Here is an 11,596-nt window from a genome sequence, read left to right on the forward strand (position 1 = left end):
TGTCTCTATCTTTCTGGAAAACAATATGAGACAAAAAATGTACTTCCTGTTGCTCATAATGGAAGACTTTCCCTCAGCAATCTCCTCTTTCCAATGGCAATCAAGTTAAATAAATGAAAAATGACAGAACGATTGTCTAATCTAAAATCTGTTTTCAGAGATAGTTGTGACAGCAGAATGTAGGGTTTGAGCATCCACAGGAAACTTGAAACAAAAATATTCTTAGAATAATTTAGATACAAACATGTGGTCATGGTTTGTTGCTCCTAGATGATAAAAATACTAACAGGACAGAATTAACTTCATGGATGTCATGGGAGTGAAAATCGTGACAAGGAGCATGAGGAAGACAGAGGAGTGAGGCTGTGCTTGGAATTTGGCTATAGGATGTGGCAAGAACAGCAAGGATATTGTTGTGAGTTTTACACCAGCAGATAGTCACAACCTCCAGCTGGTACCATTGTGGTTGACTGTGATAATACTGACACCATTTTCATCCCACCACCAAATTATGGGACGGTTTTCTTTGAGGATCAGTTGAGTCCTTGATTTTGTAAATTGAACTTGGAAATTAAAAAGCAAAATACATTATCAGAATCTGCTAACTCTTAAAAACAAGGACCCTCATTTCACCAAGGTAGCAAGTAGTTAAAAGTAAACATGTTTTTTTCAGAACTGTCTTCCTACACCTCTGCTTCTGAATTTCATCCAAATGTCACTTTAAGATCCCAAATATTTTCTTAAATGCCTGGAAGAAAAATTCAGACCATAAGTCTGCCCTAATTCAGTGTCCCACACTAGTCCCAGAGGGCTCATGTTTTCAGAGTTCTTAGTACTGTATTATAGTTAATGTATTTTTAAAGCACAAGCTCTAGTTATGTCAGCCTGGTTGCCAGAGAACAGGTCCACTGCATTTTGTGTTTGAAATCATACTTAGATGATTGAAGTGATGAGTCCACCATCATATGAGAAAGCTATGGCAGATTCAGTGAGGAAATTCTCTGGGGCAGCAATCAAATTTCTTAATACTAAAAGTGTCCAACATTTTAGTCTGATTTCCTAAGGGGGCGAACCTGATGTGATGGCAGCACTTCTGTCTCTGTGACTGATTCTTCCTGTCGGTCCTCTTCCTCAAAATAACTCTGGATCCCTCTGGCTAATATCAGACAGACGAGTAGAAATCTTAAATATATTAAAGTACTCACAACTGAGATGTACAAAATTCAGCCTAAGGATTACATGTGCCTGCTGAACAATGTCACATTCTGCTGGACCAGCTCAGCAGTTGAGAGGCAAATGACCAATCACCCCATTCACTGCACTACCTGTAGTGCCTCTTGTCCAACAGACAGCCCAAAAAGAAACAGGGTCGTGCAAAAGTCTAGGAAAGGGTTTGGGAAGGAAGTAGATGGTCTTTGGCAAGTAGGATGTATAAGGAAGAAATGACTGAGGTTTTGTGAAGGAATAGACAAAAATTCTGCTTTGTATTCTGAAGGAGAAATCTTTATTAGCTTGGTATATCTTTTAATTCATGAGAATGGAGCTCTAGAATGAGTGGCCAGAAAGAGGTAATAGGACAGGCAGAAGATCTCAGTGAGGAAAATACTGGATGATAAACATACTCATTTTCAGAAATCACAAAATTCACCTGTCTGCTGTCACTAGAGACGTCCTAAGCACAGGAGGAGGAAGGGCAAAGATTTTATGCTTCATTTCACATTAGGAAAAGTATTTGTCCCCAAGTGGATTTTTGACTGCTAAGAATATTTCCAATATGCATTAAATCTGTTTATCAAAGCTTTCATGGTATCTCTTCCTCCTGTTTTTCTGTAGGTCTACAAATGTGTGAGTTCTCTTTGCAAACAGGACTTCATTAAGTTATCAGATTATATTTTTTTCTGTCCCAGTCTGCAACTTTGTTTACCTTTCAGCATTTGAGCTGGAATCCTACTAACAGCAGTCTGCATTTTTCCATGAGCCCAATCCCTGGTATACATCAGTTTTCTTGGAACTGATAGGGAACCCACATACATAATATGATCATTAAGTAATTCCCAGGGAGGGACTGAATTAAAGTGGCTCAGTCGGTTTACTAAGGCCACATCCCTGCCAAATGCACAGCCTGCATTACAACTCACAGCTGTGAAAAGAAAATGATTGCATTATTATGGTTTTAACTGTGAGTTTTCTGGGAACAAAACTGAATATTGTTTCTCTAGCTTGCTTATAATAGGAGCTATTTGAGCTGTTTTGGCTAAAAAAATTCAATAATATTTTGTGTGGTCTAGTTATGTGTACAGTCCATGCACAAAGAACCATATGTACATAAACTTTTTTAGTCCACAGAATTATGCGCTTGTAAAATTGTGAGCAGCTGTAAACAAGGTCTTAAAATAAGTAATGCCAATTGAACTTTTTAGCAGGCTACTAAGCTGTTCTGGACAATATCAGCTTATTGGAAAATGTGGCAATTAATTTGGAAAATTTCTTCTGGCAAAATCTTTTGTTTGTTTGTCTTTTTGTAGAGTAGAGCTATTGCAAAGCAATAAAAAAAATTCAAGCTAACAGCAAACAACAGCTAATTGAAGATTCCTAGTTTTGTTGACTGTGTGATGATACATGCTACACTTTGGGCACTTTCCTTTTCCAAGCACTTCATGAACATTAACCCTTGTGGGACTCTACAAGCAACAACATAAGTATGTGTCAATGAGTCACCTTGCTTCAACATAAATGTCATTTTCAACATCCTAGAAATCTGAGAAGTGCACAGCACTTACGAGAGACCTATGCTTTTTTGGAGTGAAGCTGGAGTCATAGGTACATAAACCCCTAATACATCTAAAATGACAAATGACAATTTGACAATTATGTTTAAGTACCCATATTGTGTCAAGCAATAAAGTTAAAGTATCTAGTATCCTGAGCAACAGCAGCTCCTTTCAGAAATGCAGCTGACTGTAGAAACAACTGCTTATTTGCACTGGTCATCTTAGGAGCTGAACTGACTTTTCTAAAGATGAAATTTTCTGTTCTAATAACAAAACCTGTGGAAGGGAGCCTAAGTGATTGGAAATGTGAGCTGAGTAAGAGAACTTTAAATCATGTAATTTTTATAATGATTTTTTACCAATGTCTCAGACTGGAAGTCACCTTCTGATTTTCACAGTGTGCACTGGTGAAGCCACTATGAGACGTTATGACACACACTGTTCTTCCAAATACTTGCCTAGAGCTAACACTTCTGGGACTCTATTAGCAACAGATAAACTGGTGTTAAGAGCTGTATTGCAAACAGAATGGGGCCATTCAAAGTCGAATGAAACTCATTGTCTTTCAGTAACCTCTGTCCAACAAGACTCTCTTCCCAATTTGTGCCTTCTCAGAAATATTCAGTGGCAGCTCATCAAAGCAAACAAAGAAAGTTAATGTAAATTTTAAAACGAATCACATCTGGATGCAGATTTCAAAAGACAGCCTAGCTTGGACTTGCAAATGAAACAAACTCTAGCCAAAGGATATTTGAGTGGTTTGAAATAGCCTCATGCTGAGGGTAGTCACACAAAGAAACTCATGGGATTCTGGAAACAGAGGAAAACAGTCCCAAAGGTCTGGAACAAGCAGATGATAATGTCTGAACAGGGGCATCAGAGGAACTACACTTTGAAAATGTGGTATTTGTGGTCACACTACAGTGACCTCAGTGGCTGGAGCAGAAAGAGTGAATCACCAGAGATGGCTCATCATCATCATCATCATCACCATAACTCTGTTTGAGAGTATGCCAAACCTTTATGCAGGACGGTAGCATGACTAATAGCAATCACAGGAAAGTATGTCATCACCTTGTACAGCCTGCCAAAGGGTAAACACAGCTTCAAAGAGCACTTTTTTTTTTTTTTTTTTTCTCCAGACTAACTGAAGTCTGTATTCTATTTAAAGAGAGTGAGAATGACCTTGGGGACACAGTTTTGGAAAAGATCATGCCTGCCACAGACCTATTAACAAGTGTAAGCTTCATTTGCATTAAAACTTGGATTTTCAAGTGGCTCTCACACAAACTTGGGTATACCCCATTGTTTTCATTTGTTGTTTTCCAAATGAATGGAAATTATTTTGTGTTTTCTGCAGGTCACCTCAGAGATGCCATCTTTTTTGCTCAATGTGCAACATAATATATCATATATAAATGAATATAAACTACTTTCTGTTGGTCATCTGAAATGAAAGTGTTCTTTCTATTTACTAGGAATCTTATTTGTTCTGGCTATCCGTTGATATTTATGGAGTCAATATGCAATTTGGTATCAGTATATTTAATCATAATCAGCCTGAGTGCAGTGTTAAGCTGAACATGTAAAATGTACTATAATGACTTTAAAATGTTTAATTTAAGAATCTCTACCTCTGTGCATATGAATCAGAGACCTGTGTTTAATTATTGATAGCAATTAGAGCACAGAAGCAGACAAACAGCATCTGGTGACAGGAATAATTTCACAGCCTAGGCCATATCCAGAGTCTCATTTGGAACCAAAGTAAATGCATCAGATATTGATTCCTTGCAATCTATGAATTCATACTGTGGTTTCTAAACTACGCTTCAGAACGTGTCTCTCGTTTTAGAAGTCCTGATAGGTTTATATATCTATGTGTGGAACAGATGTGGCACAGGGGTATGGTTGGTCAGGTTTCTTAATGTAATCATAATCAGAAAATTATACCTAACTACTTCTCTGTTTTCACTCATGTTGTCTTGTGAATGCTAAAACTTTAATTATGTATAGGAATTTGAGTCTCAGATTTAGGGAATTAAAGCACAAATGATTTCTGGTAAATGCTAAATGTGAATTTTTAAGAGCAAATTGCCAAATACTGCAAACTAAGTTAAATACTATTTTAAGTGAAGAGATTTTGATTCTGTATGCACTGAAACCTAAGGAAACCTCTTAAATAAAGAACTTGCATCATAGCTAAATTCCCTATGATTCACATGGTTACATTGCCTGTCAACTATGAATTAACTGAAAAAATGCCACACTTTTAAAAAATGTCATGAAACCAGAAAGATTTAATTCATTAAATATAGATATAATTCATCTATATTGACTAGAATCTAATCAATTAAAGAAGTGACCATCAAATTGTTATGAAGGTTTGTCAATCCTCAAATATTCTCAGGGAGGCACAGACCTCTTGAGAATGAACAAAAAGTTGTCTGTTCTTTCCATCTTTTGAGTAGCTCTAAGAAAGTTACCTTGAGTACTCATGGACAACAGGCCGAGAAACCCCACTAGAACCAAGAAAATAAATCACATTTTACCACTAGTGCTAAGAAGCTGCTTTTGGTCAGTCTGAGATGAAGTTAATTTTCCCCACAGCAGCCCTCCCAGTGCTGGAAATGTGTTGGTGACACACAATTGCTTTGGCTTCTCTGACAAATGTTGGCACAGCCCCAGTGAAATCCCTCCAATATTTCCCCTTTACCACTAGTTTGGAGGTGGACAAGGTCCTGGAAGAAGACATAGCCAGGAATGTTTACCCAACAGACCTTCTGGTGTCAGCTCGGCAATAAAAGGTGCTTCTCTTAAGAGAGAATAAGAATGCATCCCTTTTTACAGCATTTGTCTTCTGCACCAGCTGCCACGCACGCTGAATCCTGGGAAATGCCTGGACCTTCCCTGCTGATGGGAAGTAGAGAATAAATCTTTTGTCCTCCTTTGGTTTCACATGTAGCTTCTGTTTTATTAAACTGCCTTTATCTTGACTCACCTTTTTTTTTTTTTTTCCCAAAGTATTTCCTTCTCTCTGTCCAGACAAGGAATGGAGTGATGGAGTGGCTGGTTGGGCACCTGTGCCCATTCAGGGTCAACCCACCAGAGAAATAACTTGATAAAAATCTTCTGTGTCTTCCAAGGAGAATCTAGCTCGTCACCATAATGAGTCTGCATTATACAGAAACACTCATCATGTAAGAATTTTCATTACACAGGAGTTATCTTGAGAGTCTAGGCAAGGTTTTCAAGTGGTTGTTAAAATTCATTAAAACCCAGGATTAGGGCTTATACCAAAGTGTTTCTTCTCCCTCATACACTGAGACATACTGTCACCTGTGCTGGCTTTACTAATCATTTTGCTTAATCTCCCTGAAAATTGGTACAGAGGTCAGGCTTTGAGAAGCTGTTGTTTTATATTACTCTCCTTTGTAGGCAAGTAGGTAGATAGAAAAAAGAGACACTTATTACTACTTTCAATAAGACTACATGGAAAGCAAGAACAGCACAAAGTTCTTTTTTCAAGTAATCAAGATGGAAAGAGGTAAAGGATCATGACTCATGAACTGACACTGGCTTCCAGTCAGAGCTAAGAAAAATTATTAGTCTGATTCAAAAACTATAAATATTAGTGTGACGTCAAAAAGGTGATCAGAAGGCTGGATCAGATCTCTTATTAAGAAAGGCTGAGAGAGTTGGGGTTGTTGAGCCAGAAGAAGAGGATGTTCCAGGTAAAGCTTCTGGTGGTCTTCCAATACCCAAAAAGGCTATAAAAAAGATAGGGAGGGACTTTTTGCAAGGGCATGTATTGATAGAATAAGGGGTAATGACTTTAAACTGACAGAGACTGTTGAGGTTAAACACTAAGAAGAAATTCCTCCCTGTGAGAGGGTGAGCCCTGGCACAGGGTGCCTGGAGAAGCTGAGGCTGCTCCATCCCTAGAAATGTCCAAGACCAGGGTTTGGAGCAACCTTGGATAGTGGAAGATGTCCCTGCCCATAGAAGGAGGTGGAGCTGGGTGATCCATGTGGTGCCTTTTAACCCCAACCATTTTATGATTCTATAAAATATGTGTTGTTCCTGTTGCAATCAAGGTTTTTCTACCTTACCAGAAGAAATATAAATGAAACTACTCTCAGTCTGAAAGTACTGGTTTTCACTCTTATGGGGAGGGGAATGAATGGAGAGAGAAGATGAAGTTATCCTTACATCATTAGAAGAAAAGTCACAGAATCTGAAGCACCTATTTATGTGGTGGCAACCACATCCGCAGTGGGGCTCTTCTCCCTGTAGGAGGGAGAAAATTCTCAATGTCCCTGTGCATTGAGTCACCACCACAAAACTGAAGTGTCCAAAGCCTCTGCATAGGGTTTGCCAAAAAATTGTCAAATATTTTAATGATTCACAGGAAAGGAAGAGAAAGGAAAAGAACATTCTTCCATCAAGACAAAGGAGATACAACTTGGCTGATTTGGGTGGTAAGCAGGGCTGTGACAGATAGAGGTGTAGTTCAGATAAATGGATGCATGGGTATCTTTGGAAAGAAAATATAGAAATTGTAGACATTGATTTGAGAAAGCACCCTTTTTTTTCAGCAGCAAAAACCTGCATGCCCTAAACTTATTACTACCAAACAATGCTGCTCTAAAATGTAAGACAATTCCCTCACTGAGCAATCCTGTGCTTTTCACTTCTCTCTCTCTCTGCGATGGCTGAGGGGGGCAAAGATTGGTTATTTCACATAATAGCTTAAGGATAGATATGGTGGAAAAAAAAGCTGATATTTCTGTGTTGAGAGGAGAAAAAGAAAAAAGTTAGAGTGTCCACATATGAAAGCTTGAGAAATGCACCCTGGGAAATCAACATGTGGTACAAGCGATTTCCAGTATTCTGCACATTTTAGAGATTATGCTGTTTTAAAATAAATTAATCAAAGAATGACAAACACTTTAATAAAAAAACAAACAAACAAACAAGCAAAACTTAACTTTAACATATTAGTAGAATTTCAAGTTATTTTTTGCAGTATATCATTCTGATATTGTGCTATTTCCTGGAGTAGAATAAATGTGCTATTGGGTCTCCTACATCTTTTATGTACATTCCATGAAAAACACTTTCTTATTTTTTTAAGCAATTAAATAAAAATTTAATCCAGACTCAGGTTGCTTCCATATACAAAGATTTTCCTTGAATTCTTTTTTCTAAAATAGATGCTTTCTGAATGCTGCTAAATGCTATGGTTTGGAAGATTCACCTTTCAGAAACAGCTGACAATAAAATGATTTACATACTTACTACAAAAGACTTTTTTAAATTGTTTCTTTGTTTAATACTCTTTCTGTTTTTTATTAAAATTTCACTGTGGCAAATTTACACTGCTCTGAGTAATCAAAACCAGTTCCTTCTGCTATTCAATTATAAGCAAATAATGTATCTTCAGTTAAAAAAATCCCAGCCAATCTGCATCTATGTCTTCAGGCCTGGCTTTTTATCTTGGGCTGTGGCACAGAAGATATTCAGCTGGTTCACCAAAATGTTTTTGCTTTGATTTTTGAGTTCATGAAGAATATATTTCCTCTACCTTTCTGCTCAACAGATGCATTTCCTGGGATCTTCAACCCCACTTGAAAGTCACTCTTGGCCCAGGTTCTGGGATTCCACTGATAGGAGATATAAAGTTGTGTGAAGCACCTTTGGACTTTCGGAATTTCCTTGTGAAGTTCTAGAAGTTCTCCTCACCTAGCTGTACTTCCTTTTTACATTGCTGGAGATCCTAAAAAGTGAAAGGGAAGTGCTGCTGGGAAGCTTCCTTCATGTTCTAAAATCCATAACAGGTCTATTATCTCTCTTCCAAGACTAACTTGTCCAACCTATTCCACTTTCTCCCACTTGGCACCTTTACATTTTCTCTTCTTTCACATCCATTTCTGCTTAGTGTAATTCCTGTAAACAACAAATACATTAGTGTAACCTTGCTTCCTTCTCTTCCACCTTGTCAAATCAATCCTTTCCACACTTTTTTCTACACAATTTTTCACATTTTGCTTTCTTTCCTATATTTTTACCTTCTTGCACTTTTCAGGAATAAAATCAAGAATGGATTTTAGCAATGCACCAACAGTTTTTCTCTGATAATGTTTGTTCTCTTTTTTTAAAGACATGTGTAATGTGCAGAGTTGGCACATGTGCTGCCTGCCTGCAGTAAACAGCAAACCATGTGTCTTACTACACTACATGGAACACAGCAAAATACTCTCTAATTAGAACTCCATCCCACTCAAAGTAAAATTAGAGTATATATCTCTGACTTTTGGGAGGACTTTGCTTCAGAAATCTTTACCCTAAAATCTTAACTTTTCTTGCATCTTGATTGTTTAACAATCCTGCCCTTCACCCAGACTGTAAAATACTTCCAAATACTTCCAAAGATCCTGTAAGACAGAAATTCTTCAGCCTAACTTTAGGAAGTCTATTATCCACTGTACTATGTTATAAAATTAATCACAAAACACTGCTTTTTTCATAGTGACAATGCCAGTATTGAAAAAGGAACTTTTAAAAAGAAGGATGAAAGCAAAGGGCTCTCCACATCCATCTGTAGTTTAGGAGGTTCACAGAAGTGTGAAGTGACCAATTCGTCTCCATGAAATGTTCCCAGCTGAATGAGAAAACAGCATGGAGATGAATCTAGTCTGAAGCAGCAGCTTTTAAATGTTTGAACCGCTTCAGTCACCAGAGCTGATTCTATTATTGCTGCCACAGAAGAATCAATGCTCCTGTTCCAAGGATGTGCACCTTGCATTTGTCCTCCTCCCTCTGCCCCAGTCTGAATTTGAGACTCTTCATGGAGTAAGTTTCAGTCCAAAGAAGTGAGTTTTCTCCTCTGGGAAAGAACAGGAGGAATCAGAGCCTTTTCAGAGGGGAAAGCTTCCCCAAAGCCATTTGGAATTTGGTACTGTGGGGCAGCGCAGAAAATAGGGAAATTAGACATCTTCAGAAACAGAAGAATTCCCAAACTCATGTTTCATGCAAGAGCTAAAACTATCAAGGATTGTGCATACAATGAAAGATTCATATTGATGCCTATGGTGCCTAATTTAAATCTCACCATCAAAGTTTTTCTTGTTTTCCTTTTCCTATCCCTTCTCCTTCCTCCAATCTGAGACTCCAAATTCTTTCTTTTCTCCCAAATATTTTATTCTCTTATGTTCCTGCTTGTCCAGCACACTTCCATAGAGGTATGCTGAATTTCTGAAGAGCAAACTGCAGTACTCCTAATATATTCTCATCACACACATACTATCCAGAATCAGCCACAAACAAGTTATTCTTTTAACATTTATGCTGGAGGTAGACAATGAAATCATCACCTATGATCCTACAGGAATAATACTTGTCTCTTCATTCCAGAAATCTCAAATTTGAACTGACTATTAGCCAGAAATTCTACTTTGACGAACTTCATTTTGTACAGTATATTGAATATCTGAGACAAACATATCAAAAAGCCATCAGATTTTCTTCTTAACAGTATTTTCAAGATTCCCTCCATAAATGAATAATTGTTTCTTCACTTTGACTTGGTTAGAAGTTGAGTATGGAAAACAATCAGATCATTGTTTCAAACTCCACGGTAATTATAGAAAAAACTTAAAATTTTCTAAAATAAGAAATACAATATTCATAAAGGGAAAAACCATCTCAGGAACTTCTTGCAAAAGTAACAGGAAATCTGAAGCTGAAGTCATCCTTTACCAACCTAAAGGAAACTAAACTTTTAGAAGTGTATGGATAGTATTTTCAATTCTGAAGATCAGAGAAGAGACAACCTTTAAAAACAGCTTTTCAGCTTCATCCCAGACAGGGTTAATGCACTTCAGCATCATCTCTCTTGTGGAGGTATCCAAGCCTGGGAACAAACCAGGGAACTTAAGAAGGCAAGGCAAGTACATCCTTTTTGTGCCCCTGAATTTCTAACTAAATTTTGAACAGCTAAAAGGAGTCAAGAGGAAAGCAAGAAAAATTTCAGAAAACATTTGCTAGGAGATTGAACAGCTTGCAAATGCTTTGCTGGGGGAGTAACAGCAGAGAGAGCTGGTAGCAATTTTCAACTACATAGACTCCTGCAAAAATGAAAGAAATTATTTAATCACAATGTCAGAGTTAATATAAGGCAATATTTTTGAAATCTTGGCAAAGATTAGCTCAGAGTGAGAGATACCTTCCTGACTGACAAACCTCTGGAAATAGATTGCACAGAAAGAAACAGGACATATAATCTTGCTTGTGTAAAATTGATGAACTTGATTATAAATTAAGATTTATTCCTTCTGTTCTTTAAGTTCACACAGAAAAGATGGAAAAGAAAACATTGCGATAAAGGGAAAGGCTTCATAAAAGCAGAAAGGAAATGGATTCACAAAATGTGTCCAGTTTATACATTTCACAATTTAAAGCTACAAGGCAGGAGAAAGAATAGAGTCATTACTCAAAAATGTGGTGAGAGGGTAAATTTGGGAATTGCTGCTGCACGCACTGCTGCTGATATCCTGGAAAAAGTGAAAAAAGAATGTTTTACATGCAGCTACCAGAAATGTGAAGGAATGATAGTCGAGTTTTTCCATTTGATAGAGAAAGAACCAGAATATCCTCAACAACAGAGAGAAGGAAGAAGTATTTGTGGCCCTTTTTAGCATTCAAACAGCACAGAACATGCTTCATGAAGATTGGCCTCTAGAGAGAAAGCTGAATGTAGGAGTGGACTTGAATACAAAGCTAATGAGAGGCAGCTACAATAAACAATAATCTGCAGTGGTTCT

This window comes from Poecile atricapillus, chromosome Z (assembly GCF_030490865.1).
Source record: "Poecile atricapillus isolate bPoeAtr1 chromosome Z, bPoeAtr1.hap1, whole genome shotgun sequence".
In the NCBI taxonomy this organism is placed as follows: Eukaryota; Metazoa; Chordata; class Aves; order Passeriformes; family Paridae; genus Poecile; species Poecile atricapillus.